A 15,830-nucleotide genomic window follows, 5' to 3' on the forward strand; every position below is an offset into this window, starting at 1 on the left:
TGTTTCTAGAGAGATTGTACAAGCTCAATAAGAGAACAGTAGAATGGATGAGTCAGGCATCAGACCACAAAGGGAAATAAGATGAACACACTTGGAATGGAGAGAAAGCATAAGTAATATGCTACTTTTTTTATAAAGTAGCAGCCTTTTTACTCCTTGTCCATAACCAAAGGAGAGTGGTTGTATTTGCATTATATCCTTATCTGTGGTGAACTAAACTAGGTGGCAGCTCTTATATGACTGTCTGTGACAGATATAAAGCAGAAGAATACATCAGAACAAGGAAATGGCAAATCAGTCTCATACTATTGCCAAAAACCCTGCATGTAAATTCAAGCTCAACTTGAATATATCTTTATCTTTAAAAAAAAATCTGGATATACAGTGAACCATCATCTAACTTCTGGACCTAGACTGTCTCAATAGATTAGGTTATTCAGTTGGCATCTTCATAGATTCAAACCCCATCTGTATATTTGACCAGACTATATAATTAAATAACATTTATAACTACAGTATATCTACAGAACTACATTTATTGGGCCAATCCTAAGCACCACAAAACAGGGACAAGCTTTCTGCTTCTTGTGCCTTATTTTATGATATACTGGCTATTCCTAACAAAGAAACCACCATCAACTTCTTACCTTGCAGATGAAGCCAAGTGCATATCTCACCATGTTTTAAGGAGGTTACCAAATTGGGGAAGACTGCAATAAAAATATTGTCTAGTTTTAATAAATCAATTCAGCTTTCTGAGTCATTTGAAACCATATTAGCATTATTTGGCAGAGGATAAAATTCTGCTGTAGTCTTTTCCAGCCTTATGCCCTCCATATGTGTTGGATTACAATTGCCAGAATTCATGTTGATTGTCCTTACTGAGAATTCTGGAATTTGTAGTTTAATATTCCCAGAGAACTGTATTAGGACCAGTTAAGATGTCATCAAATTCCATTCAGGATATTAAATAGTTTTCAAAGCACTTGACATGTTTCATTTCAGTGAATAACTTGCATTATTACCTTGTAATTGAAGATGAGGGACATTAAATAGCTTTTTTCAGATAAAGTTTGTAGGCGCTCATAATAATTAAATAATAGTCTTTTTTATTTTGTGGATCCTGACTTTTTTATTGATATTTGTGAATCAGTTGCACATATAGTCTATTATTCCCTTTGAATATTCTCATTTACTTTTTAAACAGTTTATTTTTAAATCCTAGAGTGGGAGAGAGGTGCTGTGGAAGAGACAACAAGGAGCTGATTATAAGTATATACACTTACACATAAGTATTTTTCTGTATAATTTGCTTAAATAAAATCAATGATTTGTGAACATATTAATCTGTAGAATATCATGACATATCTGCATTGACACATTGGTTGCCTGAGGGTGGGGTGGATGATGGGTGTTGGTGACTTATTCCCTCCTTGTTGGTTGCTTTGCTTCTTCCTTCTTTCCTCTGTCTTAATCCCCATTCAAGTTTTCAAGGCAGATTTCATGTCTGTATTATTTTGAGGGATTCATAAAGACCAAATAGTAGAAGAAGGAGAAAGAGAGAATGAGGTTGCAATCCTACACACCCACTGATCTAGGATCAAGGCTTTTTTTGCAGTCTCTGAGATTTGCCTCTAATCAGACATGCTGTGTTGTCATTACATTTCTTCCCATAAATATACAATATATACTGTACCTTTACATACCTTGAAGGTTTCTGTTGAATTTCCCAAATCTGCTTAATAGTCTGGATAGTTTTCTTCTACCAAGCATTTTGCAGATACATTGGAAGGCAATTCACAGAATTCCCTGTGTACCATGATAGCTGGGAATTCCAGGTGCTGCATGTCCAAAGAGGTGACAATTTCCCCATTAGAGTACTGTATATTGATTTTTCTCTCCCTCTCTTTTTGCTCTTTCTGAACTTGAAAAACTTCATTAGAATTCAGTCCAATTAAATAGATACAATCAATATAATTACCTTTCATTTATTTAATAATTTTCATCTTGTGGTATGAAACATTGCAATCCAAGGTCCCTTTGGAGAGAACTTGTGGGTGCTTTCCCACGGCTTAGGTCCTGGAGCCAATGACATGCTCCTCTGATTTAAAGAAAGAAGTTGGAGAACTAATATCGATAAAGAGCATTTAAGTTTTCCAAACACCTTCCCCATTCTCCCCCCCCCCCGCAAAAAAAAGCAAAGGAAGAGAGAAAGCCGATGAATATTACGGGAGTGTCAATTAAATTGTTTGGAAACACTGGCGGGGGAGGGGTGAAAGAGGCTGGAGCTTCAGGTTAGGAAGAAAGCCAATTAAAGGGGCTTGATCAGCATCTGTATTAGCAACAAGTGCAGCCCAGAGGTCACAAGCAAAACTAAGTAAACAGAGCCGGCAGAAGAGGGAAGCTTTTGTGGCTGCGGTGCAGCTGTCCAGCCTCCTATTGTCCAGGCGAAGATTGGGTGCGAGCGCCCCGCTGCCCCCTCGCTAACCCGAAGCACAAAAACAGCTTGGGGATGTTCTGCCTGCGTAGGCAACCTCGCAGCCCCCGGTATTTTTTCCTTTCTTTCGGTCTTTTTTTTTAACTCCTTCCCCCGGTCTGATGGCAACAAAAGCCGCCAGTAAAACAAGTTCAGAAAAGGGGGAGTAGAAGAGTAGAGAAAAGACTCTCCGATGGGGAAAGAAAAAGCGCCGGGTCACCCCACAAAAGAATAGGAAGTCGAAAGTAGAAATAAACTTGCAGCAAGAATTATCTTGTTTAACAGAGGTACTTCCCCCCTTCCTCCTTTTTCTCATTTTCCCCCTCCCTCTCTTTCTCTTCCCCTCCCTCGGCTCCACTGCTCTTTGTGAAAACTTCTTGAAAGTATCAGAAGGCGGAACAAGTTCCCCCTCCCCACTCATCGAAAGTTCACCCAAGATTTGATGACTTATTTGAAACGTTGGGAGGCAGCGACCAGACGAGCCGGAGATCGAGAATTTTAATTAATTACCTCTGTCATGTTGGTTCCAATCTAGGCAAACGAATACACCTTCAAATCATAAAGCAGACCTCTCCTGCATTCTAATTTGTGCTTATTTAGAAGTTCAGGAGGGTTTATTTTAAAGCAGCTGTGCATAAATTAATAACTCATAATCAGTAGTAACGGAAAAAATCAAATCCAGACTACTTTGATAATATTAAAGAATTTAAAGATGTTAAAGGCAGAATCTTAAAATGCATTACCTTTTTAATACCTTCAAATCCAAATCTTAGGACAAACGGTTTATTGTCTGAACAACAGAAGATGAGGGAAATATGAAGGCACTCAGTCTATGTGCTGCTTTTGATATTTGTGGGTTGACAAGGAGATTGGATAGACAGGCAGATAAACTTAGTGCCTAGAATTCACTCAGACCTGAACGCTCAGTTAAGTATTTAAAGTTCTTTAAGAAAACTTTTGCACAGGCTTTAACATAATTTAGAGAAAACAGCAGTTTGCTGTTCATAAGATACTACCTCTTTTTCTCAGAAAGGTCTGGATGCCTAATTTTCTGTTTTTGAGTGATGTGACAAGGTTACATTAAACGTTAACTGCCACAGTCTTTTCCACATCACCAACCCCTTTGAGGGGTATAAAAAGGAATTCTCAGAACCCTTGCTAATACAGGTAGGGGTGCTCTGCAAGTCCTCTGACCCTTCTTTTCATGAGTGTGGACGAAAAGAGGGTTTCCCTCTGCATCTAAGTCGAACCGATTCCCAAAGAATTTGAGATAGAGAACTGAACATTGTTTCAAAGGATTAGTAGAAATATTCTGAATTGTATTACAGCTATCTGCATTATTGCTTTTCTAGGAGAAAGAAAAAATTGCAATTCAGTGGGGCTTACTCAGAAATAAGCCTCGCTGAATTCAATGGGATTTACTGTCAGTTAACTGTGGATAGCATAATAGCTTTAAAGTGAAAAATCTGGGCATAAATTCCAATACATTCAAGGGAGTTTTCTTCCAAGAAACATGCGCCGGTTTGTACTATACTTTATTTTTCCAGTTCGGTATCTGTCCTGCGATCTGATCAAGTTCATTCCACTTCCCCCCTTGCCCACGCAACAGAACTCCGAGAAAATTGAATGGCCAAGTTGGTGATTTCTTTCTCCTTTGATATCCAGGAGAAAAACTCCCATTTACTCTTTGTTTAGTCCGACTCTCCAGTTCTCTTCCGCTCACAATCTTGCGGTAAGGCAACAACAATAATGTCGGGGATGATGAGAAGAAGGAATAAGCCAAGCTACACGGAGGACAAAGAACCCTGACCCCAAAGTGCACCCATCGAAGCTTAGCAGTTGGAAGTTTCTCTTACATCAATGATGGAACCTGAAGCAGCTGCTTAACTCCTCAGTACCTGGAAATAAACAAACTGCTATTGAAATAATTGGAATTCGGAGGACATCATACTCAGACCTAAATGGGCTAGACCCAAAAGCTACTTTGCGGAATGCTGTTCCATCAGAGGGAAGTCATCCTCTTCTTCAGTAGGAGTTGAACCCTGTCTCTTTGAAAAACCAGGGAGTAAGCTCCAGGAGACTGACTTCTGAGTCGACATGGAGAAAAAGGGGCTAAGGCTGCCTGGAATGTAGTCTTTGGATTTCAGTACTAAGGCAATATTGAACGAAATGCCTTTATTAAACAGCTTTGGGATTGAAAAGTCAAGAGAAAAGAAATGGAAGTCCAGTGGTCCCTAACTCCTAATCTATTGTTCCAAGCCCCGGCACTTGGGAGGAAGCTTCCGACTCGTTAAAACCGGCAGGGATATCTGCTTAACTTTTTAGTAAATAACTTCCTTCCCCCCTTGAGCTGTTTGATTTGATTGATTCTCCCGCATTCCGGTCCTGCCTTCTTGCTCCCACTTATTTTTTTAAAATCTGAAGCTTTTAAAAATGACTAAGAGCTGTTAAGTTGGTTGCCTAGTAGTTTAGATTGTGGCAGATATAGACCCTCGAACGAACAAACTTTCTTCCCCCCAACCTGCCGCCTATAACAAGTCAGAGGAACTCTCGGGGCATCCGGTCTATCGTGCAGCGCTTTTGCCTTTGAAGTCCCTGCCTCCCCCAAAGCTCAGCTTTTTAAATAGGACAAGTTTGGTGAAAATGATGGATAGCTTTGTTTCAAGCCCATCTCAGGCTTTTCAGATCTCACATACTGGAGACGGGCTTCCTGGGCGCACAGCAACGCCTCTACTCCCACCTCCAATTCAGGAGGAATTTTTGCCATGTTATTTTAAAAATCACACCGCGCCATCTTCGGAAGTTAGTCCCAATTATTATGTTAATAGGTTGGACCCAGCCGCTGAGGACGGCTTATTGACTGAGCCACCATTGTCTGGGTTCCCGCAACACACTAATCCATAGTTCCTTTACTGTGATTTAATGAATAAGCTACAATTGGTGGGATTCACACAACCTGATATGCCTAAACCAAATTAGCCTGATCATGGATTAGAGAGATGTGCTATCCCAGCCTTAGTAACACAGAGCAAATTAGTGACTAATCTAAGTGTGGTTGATTTCAACAGGTTTAATCTAGTAAGGCTAAACCTGGATCCAGTCTAAAGGTATCTGTACTCTGGTTAGGGCATATAGAACTGCAACAGGACAGCCAATCCATCATTATTTTGCTAGGACTTAAATGCAAGGTTGTGAACAGTTTTCCAGAATGTGGAGTATTTCTGTGGGTTGATCTCTATAAAGGCTGGACCTGCACTGTCCTCAGACTTAAGCCTTTCAATTGTGCAATGGCATCCCCCCAACCAACTTTGCATTCTGTGGATCTGAAGAGGAGAATGCAATGGGATTGGCAGAGCACTTTGGTGTCTGCTTATTCAGAATCCATTTGTTTATTTCTACATATAGATAAGTGACTGTATTCATACATGAATAAATGAATATCACTGTTTCTATTGACATAAATATGTAATTATACTTCATGCTTATGCAGAAGGGGGGCTTCATTCCTGAATGGAACAGCATCTTTAATGTCATTTAACATTGGTGGGCTCATGCCTTCAGTTCTCTAGAAGCAATAGAATAGCAATAGTTATGTATCCAAGTAAGAATATATTTGGATTCCAAGTGTACATAGGCCAGTGTTTTGGTATTCAATTTAACTCAGATTGTAGACTGAGCTAAATCCTTCGCAGTTGGATAAAAGACATGGAAATGTCGCTTGTCATTTTGGTTTCATTACTATATGAATGTAATGGAATTAGCATAGCTTCCCCCTTCCCACCTCTTAATCACTATATTGTTATTTTATTTAAAGCCTTGTTTGTAGCTGTTTCTTAGAGAAATGTCATGCAGGTAGAAAGGGAGTGTTATAATTGCTTGCACTGTGCCATCAGTGAACGGTGGAATTGTTAACTAGGAGGGAAAACTGTTAAATGCACTCTGTTTCCCACTTTTAAAATGGCAATGCTGTTATATTGCCCTAAAATGAAGAAGTTTTTCTCTCCTCCACATGGGCACTAGCAAATCCAGAAGGTTTTGCCTGCAGTGTTCCCGCTGAACCCACGGATATTAGAGACTGAGTGGCCCTGTTAAGGCAAACAGTGGATGAAACTATTTCATACCAGCTTTCCCCTGACCTTAGCTGAACTTGGATCAGTGACCAGGGAAGACTGAAAGATACCTTGAAACTCACTCATAGCCCAGGCTCACTTGGATCAAGACCAAGGTCATTACTTTTCCCGAAGTTAATCTCTTCCTTTTGTTTACTTTTCTCAGCCTAGAATGGTGTCTCAATGGTAACAGCAGAACCCTAAACATTTTATTGCAGTTCCTAGCCAATCTTGACTATCTCATAAAATTAAGCAGGGATGGATCTGGTTAATACTTGAATGGGAAACCACAAGGAAGTACTAGAGTAGTAGGCTAGATAAAATACACCCTGGAAGAATGGCAAACCATTTTACAAAGTCGTCTGGAGTGGGTGACTATAATAGATTTAATGAAATAATAAGAAATAATACTTTTCTTATTGCTGTCAAAAAAATTACATGAAGCCACAAGGAGTCCAGCATGGCCAGAAGGAGATTTTCCTTAATCTTATTTTTGCTCTCTGCCAGACCAAAGTGCCTACATGCAGTGCCAGTATCAGTCATGAAGGCAGCCCTTCTATCACCACAACAATGATTGGCTGACACTCTAAGAAGGTACAACCACGGCTGAGGAATGGCCTCAGACTGGCAACTGGGCAGTTGGTGGAACAACTTTTGTCCCTGCAAATTAGATATCATCTGCTACTAATCACACCCAACTCTCTTTGCATGCAGCTGACAACCTTCAACAGGGATGACTTTGAACTTCTCACCTCCAGGCTGAAATGGCTGAGCCAGGTTGTCTCCGCTCTTGCTTCTACCCTATCCTGTTTCTTAAGACATCTTGCCTGATGAAGAGTTCTGGAGGAACTGGAAAGTTTGACTTTTCTTCTGGGTCACTTTGGTTAGTCCTAAAAAAAGCAGTTGCCCAGCTCTGGATTTTGCATTGGCTCACACAGTTAAATATTCCAGTAAAGAGACAGAAGTCCACCAACAGGTGGGTAACCTACTTTGAACGTTGCCACCTCCAACGTGGCTTTAGGGAATTAACTTGAGCAGTTTGCTGCCTGTGCAGCCGTGACAAACCTGGCCTTTAAAAACAACAACAAACCAAACTTAATTAAGTCTAATTGTGTTACTTTTGTTCTCCTGAATGGATGGCGGGCTGGAGCAATTAGAATCGTTTGATCAAACGCTTCTCTCAAAGGAGGGGAGGCCTCCCGGAGAAAGTCTTAGCATGCTATTTTCCCAGAAAACTGGAACATTCTCAGCCTAAGGCCTTGGCCTTGGCCTGCTGATCTGGAAGAAGCTCCAGTACAAATCCTTCCTTCAGGTTCCTGCAGAATGAGCACACACAAGACCTGGCTGCATACATTCACAAGAAGGAGCAGGAGCCATTTCTTTACACAGCCACTGGATCTCTTGCGAAGGCCGACAATTTATGGCATGCTTCCATGGGAGTGGAGGAGAGGAGAATGGTTCTATTTAATTTAAAGGGGCTTCACTTCCAAGTAAGCTGTTTGGAATGAACTTGGGGAAGAAAGGACTTGAGACTTGGCTCCATGTACTGTAGGTATTAAAGTAATTTAGTCCCATCAGACAGCTCCTAGACTTGCTCCACCATAAAACTGAGAAGAATTGGAAGAAGTTGCATTTTCTTTCGAATACGCATAGCTCAGGTTGTTGTGTATTGTTAGTGCTAATCAGAAGCATGCTGTCCAATCAAACCAAAGCATTTCTGTAGTAGTAGCTCTTATCATTATAGGATTCATTCATAGGCTTTATTTTGGAACAGAATAATTCTATTGCTTGATTATTCAAAAAAATCCCACTATTTCTTCTAAGTGAGTATGTTTTCAGAGGCTGGCAGCTTTAGGTTCCTGACTTGGCTGGATCTTTCCTCAGTTTTCTCGAACTGGGTGTGGATTGCAATTGCAAATGGCATTGTTACAGTCTAGGCATTACAAATATACTAGGAGAGACCACGTGCATGCACACACCCACAGTTATCTTACACCTAAAACATAGAGCAGTGTACAGGTAAAAATGGAAATAAAAGTCATGAGGAGGGAGACAGTTAAGGTTCACACAACAGACTAAGTTATGTTTCTAACTGAGGTTTGTTGAATAAGTCATTGCGGCCTAATCACACGTAATACTAAGCAATAAGCTATGGTTACAATTTACAAGGACTGGCTTCACACATCACACTAAGAAAAAGAAATGAACTAAAGTATGTTTTAGAGTGCGTTTTGACAATTTTGGCTTGCTGTGTTGTGTGAGTCCAGACTATAAATCAGCTATTCTCAGCCTGGTGCCTTCCAGATGTGCTAAACATTTCATCTGGTTGATAATTATGGATGTTGTAGTCCAACACACTTGGAGAGCATCAGGCTGGAAAAGGAACCCATAAACCATTTAATAAAACAAAATACTTATTTCTTAAACCCCAAGGTTTTTTTTAATGGTTTAAAGTGTTGGTGTGAGTCATAGATCTCAGTAAAGGATTGGGTTTCCACAACACTCTGAGCTGCCAGCTACTCCAATTTAGCCAAATCCAGTGTGTTGCTTTTGAACCCAGCCTTTGTGTTGCTCTTCAAATTGTATTAACATTAATTCAAGTTCTTATATCAAATATTCTGATGAGAAATCACTTTACATTAAAGTGATTAGAGAGGCGGCTGTCTGAACAACCAGTCCAATATTACCTTTTATTCTGCAAGAATAAAGCTGTCATTCTATATGGAAACGAAATTTTATTTTGAATAGACATCCAAGGGAATGTAGAGGAAAAGGAGGAGAGGAGGGTTTTTTAAAAAAAAGAAAAAGAAGCTGTGGGGCAAAATCAGGCCATCCTTAACCTTTACGCAGCTCCTTCCTAATTCTGCCCAGTCGAAAGCTTACTGGTCTTTTTTCCAGGAAAATATGCTTGGCATGCAGGTTTGATTTCAATGGGAGGGAACAATTAAGAGTGTGTTTCCTTCGGCCACCAAAAACCCTGGCAGATCAGCGTGCTAACCCTTGGTTCCCAAGATGCCTTGGCAGAAGACTGCTTTTCAATCAAAACTATGATGATGAAACCAAAGCCACGAGGAAAGGGAATCCTTAAAAATTTGAATGCATCTTTTTTTTAAAAAAAAGAAATTCCTGAGCGGGAAAGACACCTCTCCCCCCCTCCCCCCCCATCTCCATGACCCTTGGCAATCCTGTGTGCTCATATTTACTCGGAAATAAATCACACTGCGCTCATGGGCCAGCCTGGCAGCTTTCCCTCGGAAGCGCTCCAGCTTTCGAAAGGACTTTACAGTACTCCCAGCGGAACTAAGCCAGGGGTGAAGTCAATAAGCACTCTGAAGAAGAACGCTCGGAGTCGGCCCCGTCTCCACTAGCTTGCTTTTGGTCACTTGCAGCGATCCTCAGCCTCCTCGGTACTAACGCGACTGATATTTTCCCCAGGCTGCCTGGGGCAGGCGGCTATAAGAAATGCGTGGGAATAAATCAGTTCACTTCTCCCTCCACCCCAAACGCTTCACTTCTTTGCGGCTAGATTTTCGCTGCCTTCGGCCCGCGCCCCTTCGGCGGGCCAGCGATGGGGAGTCCATCTGTTTGCAGATGGAGATTTGGCCGAGGCCCGCCCCCACCTCCCCAAACGCGAAGGCTTGCGCGTCGAGCAGCGCCGGGCTTGTGTGGTTGTAATTAAGGGAGAGGGAGAGGGAGAAAGTTTGGTTAAAGCATCTCCGGGCGGGACAGCCGGGCTCACCGCCGCAGCCTCCCGTCCTTGCGAGGCGGGTTTTTCTCTTATGAATGTGATTGTCGGGGCTGATCACGAGAAAGCGAAGGCATCGCCCTCAGCCTCTCGTTTTCTGGGGGTCTTTATCGCCCTTCGAGGAAAGTGAAAGAAAAGAAATGGGCTGCCTAGAGTATTTGTTTTTTCGGAGAGCGCAGCGCTGGCCAAGCAGCAGGAAAAGACCCGCCGGCGACGTTTCTTTATTGCCGCCGCCGCCGCCTCCCCTCTTAATCCGGCTCCGCTGATCCCTCAACCTGGACCCGACGTGGTTTCTCCCTCCTCCCCGCGCTGTAATATGCAGCATAAAAGAAATCACCCAGCAAAAAATAAAAAAATAAAATAAATAAAATAAAATAAAAAAGAGGGAGTTTTTATGTGAACTCCCCAAGCCGAAACTTCTTCCTGCCCATCTATTTTCCTGCCAGCGTGGCTTCAGCTTCAAACAAGTCCAAGTCTCGCCCCTCCAGAGCTTACCTATCCGCCAACAGGGGAGCAGCCGTGTTCGGACTGAACTCAATTGATTTACAGTTCGACTCCGGCGATTTCCAAACCTTTCCCTTAATGGCTCCGACACCGTCTGAAGCCTTTTGGGAAAGACGGGCGAACGCGTTTCCGTGAGGCTGGCATCCAGGAAAAATGAGTTCTTAGGATTGGAGCTGCCTTCCGCAATCCCACCCGTCCCCTGTCGCAAAATAGGCAGGTCTCCCTTTGGTTGCTGTCAATGCGACTCTCTGGACGGGAAGAGGGTTCGCTGAACTCAACACGGGTTGCTCCAGCCTGAAGGATCGCGGTTTAAACCAGGCTGCTGCACGACTCTCTCTTTGGTTCCCTTTGTGTCATTAGGATGTGCTTAGGATACAGATTCAGAATACCTGAATTGGAGCCACGATCCCGAACATGGGTAATTAGATGTAGACCCTACCTAATATGCAGGTTACTTATTGTGTGAACTGTAGCATAACTCCTTTGCCCAGCAACTGGGAGTCTGGGGGTGGATTTCTTCAGTTTCTGTGTGGGCCCTTCCCAAAGAATATAATACAGCAATTAAAATTAAGCAGTTTATTCCCCAATTTAAACTTTAATGATATAAAAAAGGGCTTATTTGCAAGTAATGAATTAGTGTGCACATATATTCAGGGCAGCATTCCAGGAGAAATTATTATGTTCAGTGGTTAAAATGTTGGACTGGAACAGGGAAAGTCACTGGAAAAACTTCACTGGACGTCAGATTTCACTGGGTGATCTTCAGCCAGTTAATGTTTGTCAGTCCAAACCTCCTTACAGTATTCCTTGTTGGTTGTTACAGGTATAAACTGTAAGCCACCTTGTGCTCCTAGAGCAGTGTTTCTCAACCTTGGCAACTTGGCAAGCAATTCTGGGGAATTTTGGGAGTTGAATTCCACACAGTCCAAGGTGCCAAGGTGCCAACGCTGTCCTAGAGGAAAGGCAGGATCCAAATGTAGATAGGAATAAGAATACAACTATATAATAGTGCAAATAATTCCTGAATTAATAGGCACTGGCTCATGTTTTAGAAAAACAGTTCTTCAACTGATCTGCATCATTAAGGGAGAAAATCACATGGGATAGGAGGCCATTTACCAGTATAAGAGCCTTTCCCCATGGCTGAGTTAAGTGTTAGCCACCCACTTTTGAGATGGCAGAAAATTATACTGGCATAAAATGCTGCTGTCCCAATTGCCAATCCCTATTCTGTATCTAATGTTTCAGTTTCAAGTCACTGGTTCTCCCTCCACAGTAGTTGGTGACAAACCGAACATACTTTATCCATCTTGAAGCTGACCTTTGACAATAAGGGGAAAAAACCTAACACCTATACGGCTACTAACAATTTAAGCCTGCCTTGCTTAAAGCAGCTGAGCCTGGAGAGGAGATGATATGGACAAGGCAGGAAGAAAAGTCTGGGCATATTTGGGTCATGGTTAAATACAAATGGGGAAAGGCTCTAAGCCACATTCTCTTCCAGCTCATCTACTCTGTTTGAATTACGTGCATCCATGTTGTAAAATATTATTGTAAACATTTTGTATGCGTTAAACAATATCCTTCCCTTTTGTGCATCACCTGTTGAAAACTTGGACAGTCACAATATATAAATAAATAAAAAGTTCTGAATTCAATAACTCAAGCTAAATGCATAACAGTTAAAAATAGAGCATCATTGGTTTGAATGGGACTTCTGTGCGAATTAATGTGCTGTAGAATAAAGGCAACCTGCTAGAAATTTAATGGGACTCTGAAATAACTGCAGGACAAAAACTGAGGTATATGCAGGGATAGCTGTATCTGGTGATAAAGCCCGCAGCAAGTATATGAATGTTATACCCATTTCTATTAGAAGAATCTCTTTTCTTTATTATTCTAACACCAACAAAACCTAAATGCATTAGCAGTTCATTTCAAGCTCTCAGCTGCTGCCTGTGTTGTGTTTTATAGCATATTTTGTATTGTTTTTACCTGCTATAAGCTGCTCAGAGTTGCTATGTGAGATGGGTGGCTATATAAATTGAATAAATACATTTTCCAAACCCAATGAAGGTTTCCTCGAGGATATGGTAGGCTTCCTAAAGTAAGTGTGATAAACAGTTTTCCATATCCTTAGAAATAAGTTCCATTACTGTTTTAATGTCACCTACTTCCAAGTTCAGTGAGGGCTGAATGTTTTATGCATTGATACTTAAGGTACTTTGCATATGTTATGAAACTTGAAATTAGTCACTTCCTACCAGCACAATCCCATACATAACAAAGACTGGATCTGCACATGAGCCATGTTTTATAGCTTACTGTGTTGGGAAAATTCAATCATAACCCATGGGTAAGGTAAATAAACCATGATTTAGGGCAAATTGTGAACCCAGTCGAAGAATCTTGTGGCAGTCTTAAAATGAAACCAATATATTGTGGCAGGAGCTTTGGTGGACTATAGTTGGTGTTTGAAGGTGCCATGAGATAATTATATTTGCAGCCCCAAGCTAACATGATCATTCCTCTTGAATCCTACAGTATGTGTGTCTATTCAGAAATAAAACCCATTATGATCAGTGGGGTTTTCTTACAGCTAAGTAGCTGTAGAGCTGCAGCTTAAATCCAGTCTAGCAGGTTCATAATTCTTGAATGCAGATGAAGCCTTTTTAAGATAATGTGACAACTGTAATATTAACTAAGAACTTTCATCAAATTTATAATGTTGGATTGTAGCTGAGCAAATACATTTTGACTATTGAATCACCCATTTCTACTTGACTACTAGGATCACTACCATTAGTAAGTTGTTGACATTACTGTTTTATATATTACAGCTCTGTGCATGTACATTCTTTTTGTGTTTACAGAATTACAACATGACATCTCTGCCCAGAGGAGTTTTCAATAAAAAAAAAAGTCAACACAGAGAGGGGGGAAGATGGAAATATGGGTATCAGGGGAAGAATGTAATTTCAGTTCAGTTACGCCTACTTGAGCTGAGGCTGCATTCCTATGCACCCTTCCCTGGGAGGAAGCTCCATTGGGCCACAGTAGGATAAACTTTCTGAATAAACATGAATAGGGTTGGGTTGCTATTTTCAGTAGGGAATGAATGCTAAAGAATTGTGCTAAAGGCTGCATAGGAAAGACTTGGCTACATAGCTATTAACTGGGCTACTATTACAGGACCAATTGTTAATTGCTCATGCGTAATACCACCAATAACAGCAACAGTATCAATACCAGGACCTTAGATTCAGGAATAGCAAGAAAATCCATGTGAAATGGAAATGATTGAGTTGATCTCCAAGTCACTTATTTACAAGGCACCCCTGTAATTGCTAACTCAGAAACAGGGCCCACGGAGTTGAATGGATGCTATTTCTGGGTAATATTCATAGACTGCATTGATAGGCTTAGAGTGCAAGTATTGTAGGATAGAAGAATTAGTAGGAAGCAATGCATTCTCCACAGGTCTTCCAAGTGAAGGCCAATAAGGGAAAGCCTTTAAAAGCCAATGTACAATGGTCATCTTGCATTCTGTCATGTGGTCCCTAAACTCATGAAACTACATAGATTACTCTTTCTAAACAGGTGATGTCCACATGTATTGGGCTACAAGTTTCATAATCAGTATGGCCATTGGAGTTGCATTTTATCACATCTGGGAAAAACTGTCATAGTAGTTTGTTTCAAAATACCAGTTTTTGGCGACTGATGCTAATTCCTCATTTCTTGGCTAAATTCACATATTAAGCTAAGACGTAATAAAAGGATAGGGTGTTGTTCAAAGCCCCTGCAGTTTATGGCTCAGTTACAACTTAACCTTAGCGTAATCATGACCTGACAACACTAATTTTCCCCCTTGCCTCACAACACTGCCTTATTTTATCCTTGGCTCATGAGCGTAACAGCCTAAGGTCATCATTAGGTGTGTCAGTATAAAAATAGTCTTTCCCCTCTTTAACTAACCCCATCCTATCAAAGCTTCAGTATTTTTCAAATCTGCTTGGAGATGAAATCAGCTGACCTATTGTGGGCATAATCAAAGATGAGTGTGGGGAGAAATAGGCATGCCCTTCCATCCCTCGTCACTAGCCGGCCACTCCTGCGGTCATTTGTAACCCCAGAATATTTGCTTATTCTGAACTTCCACTTTGAATTTCTGTCTGTGTTGGGGCACAAATAATTCTTCCTGATGTATCAGCAATAGACTCCAAGTGGAGATTGGAGATTAATCCATGTTGTAAATGTCCTACTTGGACCACCTTCTAGAGAGGCAGCTGAATGAGTCCATTACCACAAAAATAACAACACAACTTGTATCACCTTACAAGTTTACACATGTATGGTGCCATTAGGTGTAGTCTGGGCTGTATCAATACATTAGTTAAACCTTTCTAAGGCCATATTACAGCAATGTTGTTTTATCCTGTTTGGAAGTAGGCCACAGCAGTTTGAAGCCAGCCACTGCGTTAAGACTGGCCTAAGATCAAGGTGTTGCCGTTCCAGTTAATCTGAGAACTATTGTTGTTTTGAAATCAAATGAAGATACCATGCACTTTCTTTGCTTTCCATTCTTGGCATGATCTCAAGTACTTCTTTTGTACTTGATTGACATAATTTTGAGTCCTCTGCTGGCAAATTGGCTGCAGATTATTATAGGGAGATGTATATTTCCCCAGTCAACCAAGTTATTTGAGCTATGAAGTACTGAGTTTTTGTCAACCACACTCAGTAATGCCACTGGAGGCTGATGTTGATTCTGTCTCTTTCTCATCACACACAATCCTGAAGTGGCTGATTATGGCAGCAGGTTTTGCGGCCACAGAGCAGCTGGAACAGAGGCTTAGAAGGAATTGGGGCAGTGATAGGTATATGTTACAGACACTGAGTGATGTACAGTAGGGAGTGAACTAAGTTAAAAAGGCATGCTATTTTGTAGTATTGTAGCCTTCAGTTAGAAGGAAGAGGGATGTGCTAATACAGT

The sequence above is a fragment of the Candoia aspera genome, chromosome 6, assembly GCF_035149785.1.
Source record: "Candoia aspera isolate rCanAsp1 chromosome 6, rCanAsp1.hap2, whole genome shotgun sequence".
NCBI classification, from domain to species: domain Eukaryota; kingdom Metazoa; phylum Chordata; class Lepidosauria; order Squamata; family Boidae; genus Candoia; species Candoia aspera.